Below are 17,672 nucleotides of genomic sequence, written 5' to 3'. Positions count from 1 at the left end.
CCACTTTCTCATGCCCTTTCCTTTCAGTCTTAAGATTTCCCTTTAACATTACTTATAGGGCAGGTCTAGTGGTGATAAACTTCCTCAGCTTTTATTTATCTGGGAATGTCTTAATCTCTCCCTCATATTTGAAGGAAAGTCTTGCTAGATATATGATCCTTTGTTAACAGCTGTGTTATTTCAGTACTTTAAGTATTTCAATGTACTGCCTTCTTACCTTTATGGTTTCTGATGAGAAATCACCAATTAATCTAGTAGGGACTCCCTTGTACATAACATGTTGATTTTCTCTTGCTGCTATTAGAGCTCTCTCCTTGTCCTTTTCATTTGACACTCTGATCAGTATATTATGGGGGTATATTTTTTCTTCAAGTTTATCCTGTTTGATTTTCTATGGGCTTTTTGGATGTGCATATTCATGTCTTTCGCTGAGTTTGGGAAGTTTTCTATCATTATTTCTTTGAATATTTTTTCAGCCCTTTTCTCTCTTTCTTCTATTTTTGGGACTGCCATAATGCATATCTTGATACATTTGATGGTATCCCATAGGCCTTTGAAGCTGTTTTTGTTTTATATAATTTTTTTTTCTGGTCCTCAGCCTGACTTATTTCAAGTGTCTTGTCTTCAAGTTCACTGATTCTTCTACCAGCTCCAATCTGTTGTTGAAACCCTTCTGGGAATTTTTCACTTCATTTATTGTGGTCCTATTCTGCCATTCACCCCCATCACCTTTCTGATCTCATCTCCTATTACCTGTCACTATATTTGGTCTTCTCCAGCCACACAGGCACCTTCACTATTAGGTAAACAAGCCAGGCACATTTACCTCAGGGCCTTTGCAATATCTTTTCCTTTTGTATGGGAAGATCTCCCTATATATGTGCATGTGTCTCACTAGCTCATACCTTCAAGCCATTACTGTTATATCACCTTCTCATTGAACACTCTTTATCTACTCTATTAAAATTTCAACTATCTCCAACAACTATCCTGATCTTTGTTGTTTTGTTCCATTTTATGACAAACTGTATAATTGGATATAAGTCCCATGACAGCAAGGATTTTTGTGTACTATTTATATTATTGAGTTCTAGAGGCTACAGTAATGATTGGCAGTTGATGTGGTAGGTATTCAATTGGTAGAAGTTGAACAAATGAATTAATTACCTGGTGATGTGGTAGGTATTCAATTGGTAGAAGTTGAACAAATGAATTAATTACCTGGTGATTAATTTGAAAACTAAGCTTTCTGATGACCCAGGTTCTGGACTCTTTGATATTTGTTCTGTTTATTTAAACTTGACACTTTTAAATCATTTTGAATTTGACACTTTCAAGTAATTTTGTGACCTGATTTTTCCACTTGTCTTTCAGACCAGGGCTCATTTGTACTGACCCACACTGCTGGCTTATCCTCCCTCAAACCTGTGAGCCAGTCATTTATTTTATCTGTGGGGTAGAGGTGTCCTTTTGGTAAACCTTGTTTTTCTCAGGGCTATACCTGAAAAAGTAAATTCATCTATCTATTCACCAGAAATTGAAAAAGTTAATAGTCAGTAGTAAATATCTAGGAAAATTTCAACAGTTCTTTTCCTTCCATTGTTTTTGGTTTAAGGGCAAAGTTTAAGAGAATAACTTCAATTTCTGGAAAAATGCTGTCTTTGAAAGAAAATTTAGTTTCAGCTGTCAATATTAGAGAGTCTGCTCTCTGAGGTTTTAGATGTAGATGAGTTTGTTTTTTTTACAATGAACCTTGTCTCAGATGGCATAGTAAACTACAGAAAAGGAAATGGATGAAGAAAATACCAGTAGTATGAAAAATGAGAATGAAAATGGCCAGAGGATATTGATTGATTTTCTGAAAGTATATTTATTAGTTTGTTATTGCTATTTTAAATTATGCATATTTCTTTGTTCTTCTCTGATTTCTTTTACCTTCTATTCTTTATCTTCAATTTTTCTGTTGATGTTTAAAGTTAATCATTTGAGCTGAATATGGAAATAAAATACATTTTCTTAGCCTGAAATATATGAGAACCTTTTACTCTGAAGTTCAACCATTCCTTTCTTCATTTTTTCCCTATTTTTTTCTATCATTATGTTAATTTTAGTTGGAAAACCAAAGGTCCTTAATGACCAGCCACGCTCAGAGGATGCAACTGTATGTCCACAAGGCTGGATGAGAATTAAAAAACAATGCTTCTTTCCATCTGAACAGGAAACAACCTGGGCCAATGGCCAGACAGACTGCATGACGCATCATGGGACTCTGGCCACACTCCACTCCAAGAATGATTTGGTTAGGTTTCTCCTTTGCAATATAAATCCTATTTAATTTTGTTGTGTAGTCTTACTTCTAGGGTGTGATACATTAGTCAACAAAGCCACAATATCCTTGCCCTTGTGAAGCTTGTATCTTAGTGGAAGAGACAGGAAATGCAAAATAATCATAATAAATATGTAAATTATGTGTTTGTTAGGCGTTAGTAGTTCTGTTTTTAAAAGGCACAGATTAAGGGGATTGTGAATGATAGAATTGAATAGGTTTCAAGTAAATTAGTCAAATAAACCTCATTGAGATGATGACATTTGAGCAAAGTTGTGAAGCTTGTGAGGAAGTTAGTGAAAGAAATATCTGGGGGATGAGCTTTCCAGAAAGAGGAAATAGGTAGCGGCACCGCAGGTATTGAAGTAGCTGCATGCCTAGAATAGTCAAACAGCAAAGAGGAGGCCAGGCAAGGTGTGTAGAAAATGAACGTGAATAAGAGATATGGGTCGTTAAGTTCTTGGAGGCCATTGTAAAGTCGTTGGCTTTTGCTCCAAGTAAAACTGTGGAATTATGAGCAAAGCTGACATGATCTGACTTAAGTTGTAAAATAATATATATATTTTTTGCTGTGGTGATAATGACTAGTGAGAGGAAAGCATAAAAGCATGGCATCATGTTACAAAGCTGTTGCAATTAATGCAAGAACTATGATGGGCTTAGACAAGAACAATCGCAGTGGAGTTAGTAAGAATGAGAAAACAAGGAGATGTATCACAGCAGTCTTTATTTTGTAAAAGGAATCCTTGATGGAATATGTGGGTCCTACTTCATATTGGATTGGACTGAACAAACACAATAAAAAAAAACTCTGGATGTGGACAAATGGAACTTTATTTGCCAACTGGTGAGTCTTAATATCACATATTTATCATTAAATGTCTTAAGGATGGTCAGAATTCTGAGTCCAAAATCAGCTACTTCCTTAGTTTCTTCCACACCATCCCTCAAAAGGCTGCCAAAGAGAACTATCAGACAAATTCATGCTCTTTAATGGGGCTTTGACATCAAATACCAAAATTTACATCTATAGGTAATTCATCTTTATGGTAAATTACACTATAACACATGTGAGTCATAAGGTATAGACGAGATGCAAGACTTGTCTCTTTCCACTTGGGGCTTTGCCTTCTTTCTGCATGTTTGTTATTGTTGTTTCAGTCTTTCATTGTCAGGGAAGTCTTAGAAAGTATCCTTGAACCTATACTTACCACACAGGTAACTTGACATGGAAAAGAGTGAGAGAGTGAAAGTATTTGCCCTAATCAACCTTTGTTTAAAATTTCATGACTTCACAATGTTCCTTAGCTTAAAGAACTAAATGTACCCTAGGATTCCAGTTTCGTTCTTGAAACATTTAAGATTTTCCCCAATTTGTGGGGAAAAAAAGAATTAGGAGGAACATTGAGTTCCCCCATAGAGATGCCATTAGCTACCATTTAGTGAGCACCTGTTATGGTGGTAGGTGCTCTACTAGTTCTGTGGCACTCTGTGTCCAGCATTGGATGATGTATATGGTAATGTAAAGTGAGTAGCAGGAGTTTCTAGATTTAGAGAAATTTCTCCTGTCATCATTGTATTTACAATCATGTTGGAGTGACAACAGAGACATAATGATTTGAGAGCATTGACATAGCCAGAAATTATGGCTTCAGTTTTGAGAAATGAAAGAAAAATGATACTTACATGGTATTTTCTTGCAAGAAAATATTATGTACTTGACAGGTTAATATGATATACAGATAGCATTATTTTTTAATAAAAAGAAAAATATAAGGGAAAATGAATAGAGTCATAAGTTGGCTATAGTTGGTGAGCCCTAAGTTGCACTATGAAACCAAAAAGCACAGAAATACACATATATTTTAGGAAAGGGCTGGATTAAAAGTTTAAGGTACCCTAGAAGTTCGAAAAGTGTACATCACTGCAGCAAAGTTCCCAGAAGTGCCAAAAGAATTTTAATTACAATAGAATAAAAATTCATTGTAACTCAATATTCTTTTTTTTCCTCATTTTCAATTTTCAGTTCAAAATATTTATATATGACCTAAAATAAGAATATAGCAAATCCTTTCTAGATGTTTTATGATCATTTGCCTGTATGTATCATGTTCTATCCAGTAAAGAATATTTTTTTCATTATGATGATTGTAAAGAGTGGCTTAGAGCTCACCTCTTTCAGCATCAGGGTTGACTAATTTTAAAATGTGTGAAAGGCATTCAATGAAATGTCAGTTATACTCCTCTATATAATCTCTAAATGCCCATAGAAGTTGGTGTGCTAGTTTTTAGGCTGAAGTATAAAAGGAAAGATTCAATCTCATAAAATAACTGCTGTGCTTATGTTATCTATAGTTTAAAGTTCCCAGACCTCTTTGGTATTAAGGCAGAGGCTGTCCCCAGTGTCCCTTTCTTCCTACCACTACGGTCCTGAGGTAAAAATGGAGACCAATTAAAGCAGAGGAGCAGCTTTACTTCACTTCACCCATTTCTCCCACATTGTACATTTGGAAACGTGGTGGCCAAAGTTTATACCATGAATCTGAGACTGTGCTCAGTTATCTTTCATGAGGTCCAGTGAGCAAAGAATTAATCTCTGTGCTTTGTTCTAGGTACAATATTGAAAGAGGAGGAGATTGTGCCTTCATATTTAAGAAAGGCATAAGTAGTGCCAATTGTGGTGATGCAAGAAAATATATTTGCAGCATAAATGTCCTTTGTTATTACAGAAAATAAAGTAATTAAATAAAAATTCTTTTATTTTTGTGCATTGTGAACTCATCTAGATATATTTGCTTCCCATCAAATATGTTTAAAGTTGATGAAATTTTATGTGATTTGTAAACTTCATTTAAATTATTTTCTAAGGATACTAAAAACTGAACTGAGGTTTTACATAGTGTTGCTAGACCACATAAATTAGTGTATCTAAACCCATAACACTAGTGGCCTTTGTCAGAGCAGATGCATCATCAGTGCCTCAGTGGAACAGATTGAAAGATTAAGGGAAGGCAGTGAAAGGTACCACTACCTACAGGAAAGAAAAGACTCAGCATTAGGTGAGTATTAAGTGTGATTCACTGAACACTGAGGGGTATGTAACTCACTTAGAATTTGGAAAGAAGATCTAAGGGAGAAATATACAGAAATCAATTAAAGTCTTCTACCATGCATCACCATTGGAGACTGAATCCCCTGGAAATAAAGTTCATGCTGAGCCATCTACAACTTTCCATGATTCCCTAGGTTTTTGGTCAAGTTACTGATCTAAAGAATTACTTATATTAAATTGATTTGTTTTTGCTGTTGCTGCTAAAACCAGAGATGGAATCAGGCTTTCTGATTTAAGTCATGGTGAGCCGAACATAAGTGTTTAGAGGTGGAGAGGAACATGAGGAAGGCAGTCTTGATGACTTGTAGAAATCATGGAGATTTCTCTGGACTCTTACAAAGCTATGGGATTTAGATTCAGAAAATGTTTAGATATGTCACTGAGTAAAAGAGTGGACTGGTTATCATCTGGTTTTCATATATGCTTTGCTTATTTTACTCAGCACAATGTTTTCAAGGTTCATCCATGTTACAACCTGTCCCAGAACTTCATTTTTTTTAATGGCTGAATAATGTTCCATTGTATGCATGTCCCTCATTTCATTTATTCATTCATCTGTTTTTGGACACTTGGGTTGTTTCTATCTTTTGTCTATTATGAATAAAAATGCTGCTACAAACATTTGGTATATAAGTATTTCTTTAATTTTCTGTTTTCAATTACTTTGGTTATGTATCTAGGACTAGAACTTCCAGGTCGTATAGCAATTCTGTATTTAACTTTTTGAAGAGCAGCCATACTGGTTTCCCCTGTAGCTGCATATTTTTATATTCCATGAGCAATGCAAATGGTTTCCAATTCCTCTGAATCCTCTCCAACACTTGCTATTTTCTGTTTTTTGTTTGTTTGTTTTTGATTTTTGATAATAGTCATCCTTGTGGGTGTGAAGTGGTATCTCATGGTGGTTTTGATTTATATTTTCCCAACATCATTAGATGTTTATAGAGTTTTTATTGAGGTTTCATTATGTAGGCATGATTGAATGAGCTCAAGCTCAATTTTCTTCCTCCCCAGAGGTTGGGCTGATATCATGTGGCTCAAAGCTCCAACCCTCTAATCATATGGTTGATATTTCTGGCATGGACAGCTCCCATCTGCAGGTGTGATCTGTTGTACCCTGAGTCACCTTGTTAGTATAAACTATCAAGTGTGGTCTAGGAGGTCCACCACAAATAGCAAAGACACTCATCACTCTGGAGATTCAAACTTTAGAGGTTACCCCCAGGCACCAGGACAAAGGCAATGTCTCTCTTTGGGTTACATTAATTCTCTTCTACACATCTATTAATCACTTAATTCAACTGATATTTTATAAAATACTCTATCCTATGATAGCAGAGTATGCATTTTCTTTTTTCAAGTTAATACAAAAATTTTTTAAGACAGAATATATATGGGTTAAAAATAAAACTAAATATATTTCTGAGAATTGAAATCAATCAAAATACTTATCTGATCAAACGGAATTAAACTAGAAGTCAATAACCACACAATAGCTGGAAAATCTCCACATATTTGGAAAATAAAAGTACATTCCAAATTAATACATGAGAAAAATAAATAAATCACAAGGAAATCTGAAAGCATGTGAACTGAATGAAAATGAAATTGCAACATATATAATGGGATGTAACTAAATTAATGCAAAAAAAGTATCATATAGCAATGAAATGCTAATTTTAGGAAAATATATAAGCCTCAAATTAATTATGTAGGTTTCCACATTAAGAAAGTAAGAAAATAAGAAAAATAAGTAGAGAAATAAGGAAGGTAGAATCCTTTTTTAAAAAACAAAAATCAATTAAATGAAAAATAATAGAGAAAATAAAAGGAAATAAAACTGATGTTTGGGAAGGATCAATAAAATAGATAAACTTCTAGTGGATTGATCAGCAGACTAGAAAGAGAAGGGAACTTTCGCAAATTGATAAACAACATCTACAGAACACCTACAGCTAACATACTTTACGGTGGAAGGTGACATTTTCCTCTTAAGATTGAAGACATTATAAGAATAAGCAATCCCCCTCTTCCATTCAACATATTACAATAGGTGCTAGCCAGTGCAATAAGGCAAGAAAAAGAAATAAAAGGAATACTATTTAGAAAAGCAAATGAATCTTCATTCACAGATAGCATAACCCTCATTTTAGAAAATCTTAAGGGATCTACAAAATAGATAATAGAATTAGTAAGTGAATTCTTTGGCAAAGCCTCAGGATGTGAAGTCAATATAAACAAATCAATTGACATTTTATTTCCTACCAACAGAAAATTGGAAATTAAAATTAAATACTTTTTATTATTTATACTGATAACTAATATATGAAATGTTTAGGGATATACTTACCAACATATGTGCAAGACCTGTAGACTAAAAACTACAAACTGTTCTTAAGTAAACATTAAAAAAAGCCTAGTTAAAAGGAGGATAAACAATATTATAGATAACAATGTCCATAGATGAAGACCACATGTTATTAAGATGTTATTTCTCCCCAAATTGATCTACAAATCTGAATAAAAATTCTGACAGCCTTTTTTGAAATTGACAAGCATATTTTAAAATTTATAAAAAAGTGAAAACGGTGGTGGACTTGGCCCAGTGGTTAGGGCATCCGTCTACCACATGGGAGGTCCGCGGTTCAAACCCTGGGCCTCCTTGACCCATGTGGAGCAGGCCCATGTGCAGCACTGATGCACGCAAGAAGTGCCGTGCCACACAGGGGTGTCCCCCACGTAGGGAAGCCCCACATACAAGGAGTGCACCCCATAAGGAGAGCTGTCCAGTGCGAAAGAAAGTGCAGCCTGCCCAGGAATGGTGCCGCACACACAGAGGGCTGACACAACAAGATGACACAACAAAAAGAAACACGGATTCTCATGCTGCTGACAACAACAGAAGCGGATAAAGAAGACGACACAGCAAATAGACGCAGAGAACAGACAACCGGGACAGAGGTAGGAAGGAAGGAGAGAGAAATAAATAATTCTTAAAAAAAAAGAAAGAAAAGGTAATAATAAAGATGGAAGACTGATACTATTGATTTCAAGATTCAATAAGAAGTCACAGCAATCAAAATTATGTAATGTTGGTATAAGAACATAAAATGTATCAATAAATCCAGAGTCAAGAAATAGGTACAAACAAAAGTGGCCAATTGATATTCAACAAAGGTGGCAAGGCAATTAAAAATAAATGATAGACTTTTCAGCACATGGTTCTAAAACAATTGAGTATTCATACTTTTAAAATTTAACCTTGATACTTACTTCACAACACATGCGAACCTTTTATTCAGGTGGATTCAAAGCCTAAATGAAAATGCTAAAACTATAAAATGTCTAGCAAAAAATAAGGCATAAGGGAAAACCTTTATGATTTTGAATTAGGCAAAGATTTTATAGATAAGGCACAAAATTCATAAACCATAAATCAGTAAGTGTATCTTTGGAAAGGAAAGCTCATCCTAAATGCACTTATAATGAAAAGTTGTCCACCCACAGTATTTTTATGTCATAAATAGCTGGTATACTGCCATTCTAATCTGAGCCCATCAGAAATCACATGGCATAAGACTATTTCTTAACTAACAATAAAGTGCAGAGCAAAACTGATAAAATCTGCCAAAGGACCTACAAATAGGTTAAACAAAATGTATTTAAATTGTCTAGTAGATAGGGGCTAAAAATAAAAATAAGTGTGTAGGTTATTGAAGAAAATGGTATAGTTATAAAGAAGTTAGGATATATGTATCGAATCAATATTTACTTTTTCAGAGTTAAAACCTACTAAGAGAATCCAGAAGGCAGAAAATAACGTGGGTTATCTTTGCTTCTGGACCTTCTAAGACTATCCACTCAGAAGATCTAATTAGTGAATACCTTAAATGTAAAATTATTTTACCGTAATACAGCTTCGTACACAAAATTATCCACGAAAAGTATGTTGCTCTATTTCAGCTCTCATATATACTGTGATTCATAAGTAGATTTAAATGTGCCAGAAAAAATATGCAAATGATAGTTTAATAAATAAGATATTTGTTATCTTTGTATTTTAACACGTAAATGAATAAGTAATGCTTGGACTATGAACTTCTCCCTATACAGTATTGAGAAGAATGTAGAAAAGTAGCTATGAATACATATATTCTAGATGCAGTCTTTGTAGGTTCAAATCCATTTACTACCTGTTTGACCTAGGGAAAATTACTTAAATCTGTTGCTTAGTTTTTTCTTTTGACACCAGAACAGTACTTAACTTACAGGAATATTACAATAGTTAAATGAGATACTACATGGACAATGCTTAGAATATCCTCTGGCATTTCTGTCCAAGTTAAGTGATTTATTATTTAATAATTTATTATTATTATTAGTGGTCTGTGTATAGCTTTTTATAAATGAAAAAGGAGATAATTTTAAAAATAAATAGTGTTGGAGTGTTTAAAGTTGAAGTCTACTTTCCATGTGTTTCACTCTACATACCTTGTAAGATTTTTTTTCTTACTTGACTGCAAAATTGTTTTGCTGGCTTCATTATCTTCTCGCTTATGGATGAGTAAATTTTGTATTTTATTCTCTAAACTAACAAGGCTGCCTACTTTTCTCTTTGATCTGAATCAGGACTTCTTACTGATAATTTTTTCATACAGTTTTGTTTTTTTTTAAATATTTCATGTGCGTATTTCGGTGAAGGACTTACACTTTTTTTTTTTCACTTTATTCCATACCCCACACACACACTGAGTTGTCTCTCTCATCTGCTAGCTCATTGTTTCTCTTGCTTGTTGTCTGCTCATTGTAATTTTTTCTTCTTTGGCTGTTTGTTTTCCTTAGGAGGCATCAAAAATCGAACCTGGGACCTCCCATGTGGGAGGTGGGTGCTCAATTGCTTAAGCCACATCAGCTCCCCTCTCATACAGATTTTTTTTCACATTAAAAATATATATATATTGAAGTATATCACTCATACATAAACAATAAAAGCATAATAATAGCTGTGAACTTATAAAACAAACATGCATAATGTCATACAGGGCTCTCATACCTCATCCTACCACCAATACCTTGCATTGTTGTGGAATATTTTTAACAAATGGTGAAAGAGCATTCTCAAAATATTACTACTAATCAAAGTATTCCCCCCCCCCCCAATTCACCCTATTACTATTATTATAATTTTTATAACATTTTTACATGAGCATACACAAACGATAAGTGTAATAAAAGTTGTGAACTTACAAAGCAAACATGCATAACATTATACAGGGTTTCCATACATCAAACCATCACCAACACCTTGCATTGTTGTGAGTCATTTGTTACAAATTATGAAAGGATATCATCAAAATCTTACTAATAACTATAGTCCTTATCATACATTTGGTGTATTTTTCCCTCAACCCACCCTATTATTGTTTTTTAAGTATATTTTTATGACAGAAGTTTACAACTTCATGCACAACATGTTTACAACAATCATGCACATGTGCAGAATTCACAAACAGCTCCCCTCTATCAACTCACCACACCATGGTGCAACATTTGTTAAAATATCATATCATACAGTTTTGATTTGGATTGAGTAAGAGTCTGGTTTGATTGGTGAATTGTCAAATGTTTAAATATCACTCCTGTCCAACAAAGAAGCTTGTTCAGTGCTTTCTGTGGGTGATGCATGCAAATAACCTTCTAGCCTTCTCCTAAACCATTTGAATCAATGATCACATTTGCCATTTGCAATAAGTCCCCACGAGTTACGTGATGCAGACACAGAAACCGGATATAACAGAGAAGTGAGTTTTTGGATTGAGAAGGACGGGAAGAAAAGAAAAAGTCAAAATACAGGACAGCCAAAAAATGCTAAAGTTCTTTACTTAACATGAAAGACTATTAAAGAAAGTGCAGTGGGGAAAGAAAGCAGTTCTGTAAATTTGTGGAAGATGTGTAAGAGAGCATGTACAGACTTACATCTACGTGAAAAGGCATAATGTGTGTAAGAAAATAATTAGGGTGGATTTTATGGTATGTGTATTATATCTCAACAAAGATGTTTTAAGTACTTTAGAAATACAGAAATCATTTACTTGCCACAGTTTTGTCCAGAATGCAAAGCAAATTCCCCACCCTTATCTGAAATTACTTTCCCATCTAAACCCACAGAGCACTAGGATTGGTATAATTGGTTAATATCTGGCCGAAGTGAAAGCAGAGTCTTTAAAAGATATTTGACCTCAAGACTGGTTCACTCTAAAAACTATTAAGTGTCTAGTGTCTTTTCCTGTTTCCTCAACATCTGCTTGATTCTACTGAAATAGGAACAGAAGTAGAAAAAGTCAGGAAGCTGACTTGAGGATACTTAATGAGATTTGTCTTAATTTGCAGGGATACTGTAACAAACCGGAGGGAGTAGGGCTTAAACAAAAGATACTTATTGTCTTAAATGTATGGAGGCTACAAGTCTGAAATCAAGGTGTTGGCCGGGTTAGGTTTCCACTGAAGTGTTAGGGCTCTGGCAATGACTTGCCAGCTATCTTTCTAAAATAGTCTGCCTGGATCACATGACCATCTCCCAACTTCTCTGCCTCGAGGTAAATTTTTTCTCCTTATAAGGACACCAGTCATAATGGATTACAGCTCACCCAAATCCAGTTTAGCCTCATTTTAAGTAATAACATTCCCAAAGAACCTGTTTCCAAGTAAATTCACATTCATCCTAATCTAGTTTAGCCTCATTTTACTAATAACATTCCCAAAAAAAACCTGTTTCTAAATAAATTCACATTCACAGGACCGGGGATTAGAACTTGAACATGTCTTTTTGGGGGACACAGTTCAATCTACAAGACTGTAACGGCTTTTGAAGAATTTTAAGGAATGAACTGAACCCAGTAGTGATGCTGGTTTTTAATGAATTGAAGCCTGAGCAAACAGAACTAACAAGTGACAAAAACAAGGAACAAAGAATCATGATTCACAATAATTCACAGGATTCATATCAGAAGAAAAAATGAAATGCATGCCAAATGACTGGAATAGCTTGCCTGACAAAATTTCAACAGTGCTTGAGGGATGAAAAGTAGAATCCTGGCATGAGTTTCAGATATCAACTGAAACCGCTGTAACAGTTTACTGGTATGATTTCAAATGGCAGCTCTTCAATAATTGTCTTAATAATAAATAAATCTGTCCATCTTAAAAGATAGAAAAAACCTCTGCAATTACCTAATAAAGCCTCTTACCTAACATGGCCTTGTAGCTATAACATTTCTAGCAGCCTACCCTAGAATACTTCTAATGATGGTAAATCTTTGTCTTACACGGCAGTGCATGGATGCACCTTTTACTCTCTCCATGTCTTTACTCAAGCCACCATTTCAAAGAGGCCATCTCTGTCTACTATATTTAATAGTTCAAATTCCCCCCATCGCACACACACCTGTGCACAAAAAAAATTCTGCAATCCTCTTAAACTGTTTCATTTTTTAACCCCTAGGAAAAGGGGGTGAGGCATTTTTGCATTTTGTTCAGCACTGTATCCAGGGCCTTGTATAGTACCTAGAGCATATAGAAAAAATAATATTTGTTGAATAAGAAAATACCAGTTAGGGATGCTAAGTGTTTTGCAAGAGATGCCAATTGTGCCTCAGTTGATAGTTTGCAATTATCTGTAAACAGTATAAACAGCATGAAACTTAACCTAGCTACTTCTCTCTAGCCTACGCTGCCTCCAAAATGTAACTTTGAGCTCAGAGCTACCTTTTATAACAGGGTGACTGACTTCCCTAAGGATCTTTACAGAGCCCACTCTTTATTTATTAGTTATAACCTCCCTTCCATGCGCTGTGTATTTTTCTGTGTCTGCTTGTATTTTCATTAGGCGGCTCTGGAAAGCGACTCTGGGACTTTCCGGAGTGGGAGAGAGGTGGTTACTCTCTTGCGCCACCTCAGCTCCCTGTTCTGCTGTGTCTTCTTATTTTCTCTCCTCTGAGTCTTTTGTTGCGTCATCTTGCTGCACCAGCTCTCTGTGTCGGCCGGCACTCCTGCACAGGGTGGGTTTCCCACATGGGCCGGCACTCTGCATGGGCCGGCTTGCCATGTGGTCCAGCTTGCCCTCACCAGGAGCCCTGGGCTTCGAACCCTGAACTTCCTATATGGTAGACGGGAGCCCAATTGGTTGAGCCACATCTGTTACCCTATTCATTTATTTTTAGGTAACAGGTCTGGGGACTGAACCTGTATGTGGGAAGCTGATGCTCAACCACTAAGCCACAGGGGCTCCGCTGAGTTCGTTTTTCCATTTTTGTTTGTTTTTGTTTTAGGAGGCAATGGGGACCAAACCTGGGACCTTCCATGTGGGAAGCAGATGCTCAAACACTTGAGCCACTTCTGTTCCCCAAAGTATTTTAAAGTGTAAAAACCTTGACCCTTTTCTTTTGGTTAAAGAGGAATATTTTATCAAAGACCATTACTTAAGAGATTTCAAACCTGTATAAAAAAGGAAAAGAATAAAATAATTTCAAAAATATTAAATAAATTTGTATTTCTATTAGAATTGTTTTAAATAAAAACATGATATTTTTCTCAAAGAAATTTGAAAGTAATAGACTAGTGATCTCTCAAGTTTGCCTTTTGCTCTCAGTGTTGCCTGCTGAGATCCCACAACATAAATGAAATGGAAATTCATTTTTCTTTGTGCTCTTTACATTAGTATTAAATGATAGCATTACATATTTTGTGAAGTTTTTTTTTAAGATTTATTTTTATTTATACCCCCTCCTGTCATTGTCTGTGCTCACTGTCTGCTCCATGTGTCTGCTTGTAGTGTGCTCATTTTCTTTTTTTAGGAGCTACTGGGAACCAAACCTGGGACCTCCCATGTGGGAGGGATGTGACCAATGGCTTGAACCATCTCTGCTCCTGGTTGTTGTGTCTCTTATTGTGCTTCCTCCTTGAGTCTCTTTGTTGCATCATCTCATTGCATCATCTTATTGTGTCAGCTCGCTGCAACAGCCCATCATGTCAGCATGCTCTCTTGTTCTTCTTTAGGCTGCACCAGGAACTGAACCCTGGATCGTCCTTGTGGTAGGCAGGCGCCCAACTACTTCAGCCACATCCACTTCCCATTTTATGAAGTTTTATGGTCCTCTATTATTCTTTGTCAGATTTTATATTTGTGTTTACTAAAACTAATTTCTGTCTTTATTAATAAGGGTGGCTTTAATTTCAGTGATTCTTTACTATATTACTAATAACATTTTACTTATCTATGAGAAGTGGATGTGGCTCAAGTGATTGAACACCTACTTCCTACATGGGAAATCTCAGGTTCAGTTCCCAGTGTCTCCTTTAAAAAAAAAAAACAAAAATAAAAACTCAATTGAATACTTAGCTATGGTTTTGGAGCACTTCCTTGCAAATAATCTTTGAGCTCCTAAGAAATTTTTACTTTCCCTGTAGCCCGTTGGAGAATTTTAAATATTAAATTGAATTTAGCTTAATACATGCAGCATAATATTAATTTTCCAATTTCAAATCAGAGATGTGACATTTCCAAGATTACTTATCTCAAGTGTAATTTTATTTTAAACTAATAAAGCCCCCTGCTAGAGATTTTTGTGTCATAACAAACTAACTCTATGGAGCATAGGAATTCAGCAAAAGATTTAGAAGCTTCACATAAGTACAAAAATATTGTTGAGAAGAAAAATTTCTCAAAAAGTTTTGATAATAGAGGGACTGAAATCAAAAGTGACAGATGAATGTATAGAATGTATGAATGTATAGGACTGATATGAATATTTCATGTGTATAATAAACATGCTTGATGTATATAATAAAAGTATAGGTTTTTATACAGAAAAATTATCTGTTAATATAATAGAGGGAAAAAGGCTTGGATAGGTAAAGACATTGCTTTAATATAAGAAGTGAAAAATCTAAGTCCCACGTTTCTTGTTTTGCAATGTAACCTTCCACTTCAACAAAAATTTTTTGTAAATGCCTGGAAAAGGGAAATGGATGGTTAATCATGAAAACAAGTACATTGGGGAGAGGATGTGGCTCAAGCAGTTGGGCCCCCTCCTCCTACATGGGAGGTCCCTGGTTTGGTTCCCAGTGCCTCCTAAAAAAAAAACAGCAAGACCATGCAAGCTGATGCAATGGGCTGATGCAGCAGTCTGGTGCAGAGAGATGATGCAATGAGATGACGCAATGAGGAGATGCAATTAGAGACAACTAGAGGGAGGAGTTGAGCCTCAGGCAATTGAGCACCTCCCTCCCACATGGGAGATCCTGGATTCGGTTCCCTGTGTCTCCTAAAAAGAAGATGAGCAGACACAGAGAGCAGAGTGAGCTCAAACAATGGGGGGGAGGGGGTGGAGAGGGGGATAAATCTTTTTTTAAAAAGTATTTTATGATGGTAGAAACAGATGTAGAACAGACAATACCAAACTCCATTGGACCTGAGGAAAAGATAAATGGATGATAAAATCATAGGGTGTACATGTAGTTTTATACAACCTGTATTTCCTCTTGGGATGGTGAAAACCCGTTTAAGAATAAATCAGTGCTGCAGTTTGCAATACTAAGAAATTAACTGCATCGAGTGTCTGAATTTTACAAATGTTAACATTGAGGTGAAGGGGTTTAAAAATGATGTCAGAAAATAATGTTTATTCTAATGTTATACATAGTATCTGTACACACAGGTGCATGCTCACACCTATGCCCTTTCATAATTCTTAACAGGGGAAACTCCATGTACCGGTATGAGTAATTAATTAAATGAGCCAACTTTTATGGGGTTATGAAATAAAAAAAAGAAAAGAGAAAAGAAAAGAAAATGCCATTATAAAGGAACACAGCCAATGTAAATGCTGTTTTATATAAATACCCAGCCAACTGAATAGAATGTTGCTGTTTTTTTTCTCATTTCAAGATTTTTGTCCTGCACTTATAGTTAATATATATTAACATTTATTGAGAAAAGTGGGATAGGTTAATTAATTGTTTTGGAAGAGAGGATGAGGTTGCAATATATGATTTTGAATAATAGAAGACATTCTCATAAGAACTAGAAAAGTGTTTTCAAAAGAAACCCTAAAATTAGATTTCAGTGCCTTACTGTATGAAGGAAAATATAATCACCATTTTGGTTGGTGTAATTCTTTTCTTAAGCTATATAATTTTTAATTGAGACAGAGCACTGAATTACATATGCTTTTACAATGTATATAGTCACCAAAACCATTTACAAAATTACTACTTTCAGCATATTTTTAACATGAGATTTTAAATTATGTTTATACAAACAGCAGTAAAATTTAAGATGAATCATTTAATGGAGGTTAACTGGGAGTTTATAAATGACATGCTAGCTTACACTGATATATTCTAAGAAAAACCAAAAATAAAGATCTTTCCCAGAGTTCTGTGTATTTATAAAGTGCCAAATAAGCAATTTTAGAAGTTCTTAAATGTAGTTCTTCCAGATCTATTTAATCCTTAAGTATACTTGTAGAAAGAATATTTTTCTGCTGTCAGGTATGTTTAAATGAAAACTATCCTGACTAAAACAGTTCATTCTTTTATAAAAAGATTTTTTTTAAGTGTAAATATATAGGGAAAAAATGTGAAGCACTTTTGTATTTTAAGTATTTTGTGTGGGAGCATATTTTCAGTGAAATCATCCCAAATCTATAAAGGAAAACAATATACGAAGACAAAATATTTGACTATATTAAGTTCTTAAATACTCATTCATTGAAAGTGGATGCATTAAGAATTAAGGATAGAAGAATTTAGTGGATAAATTTACACATTAGAAGAAATTCTAGATATGTGATTAAATAAATGAATTTTTAAATGAGTATTAAATATTTAAGATAAATTGTAGCAGGAGATTTCTTTTCCCTCCGAAACTCTAGTGTAAACCAACTACTTGTTTTCAGAGTGAGGGGCATTTTCCCAAATAATTGTACAGAAACAGTATTCGTCCAATTTGTACTGGTCTGTGAATAGAGGATGCTCTAAAATGTCCAAAACACTCTCCTATGATGAAGGGAAAACCGATGGTGGTAGATTGGAGTTTTTATCCCAGAAAAGCACATTAAACTTAATCCACTCCTGTGAGTGTGACCCCATTGTAAGTAAGACCTTTTGGCTTGGTGCCTCAATCAAGACGAGTCTTAATTCTATTCCTGGAGACAGACTAGAGTCTGATTCACC

The 17,672-nt window shown here is 34.9% G+C and overlaps 1 long non-coding RNA gene across 1 annotated transcript; it reads left to right on the top strand.

Moving 5' to 3' along the window:
- Positions 1 to 2,128: 2,128 nt before the first annotated feature.
- LOC131274736 (uncharacterized) lies at positions 2,129 to 5,058 on the top strand. Its single transcript, XR_009182012.1, has 3 exons — positions 2,129 to 2,299; positions 3,067 to 3,173; positions 4,939 to 5,058. It is a non-coding gene; the product is annotated as an uncharacterized lncRNA (long non-coding RNA).
- The last annotated feature ends 12,614 nt before the right edge of the window (positions 5,059 to 17,672 follow it).

Source organism: Dasypus novemcinctus, chromosome 20 (assembly GCF_030445035.2).
Source record: "Dasypus novemcinctus isolate mDasNov1 chromosome 20, mDasNov1.1.hap2, whole genome shotgun sequence".
Taxonomy (NCBI): Eukaryota; Metazoa; Chordata; class Mammalia; order Cingulata; family Dasypodidae; genus Dasypus; species Dasypus novemcinctus.
This window is presented reverse-complemented; position numbering and strand designations above follow the sequence as displayed.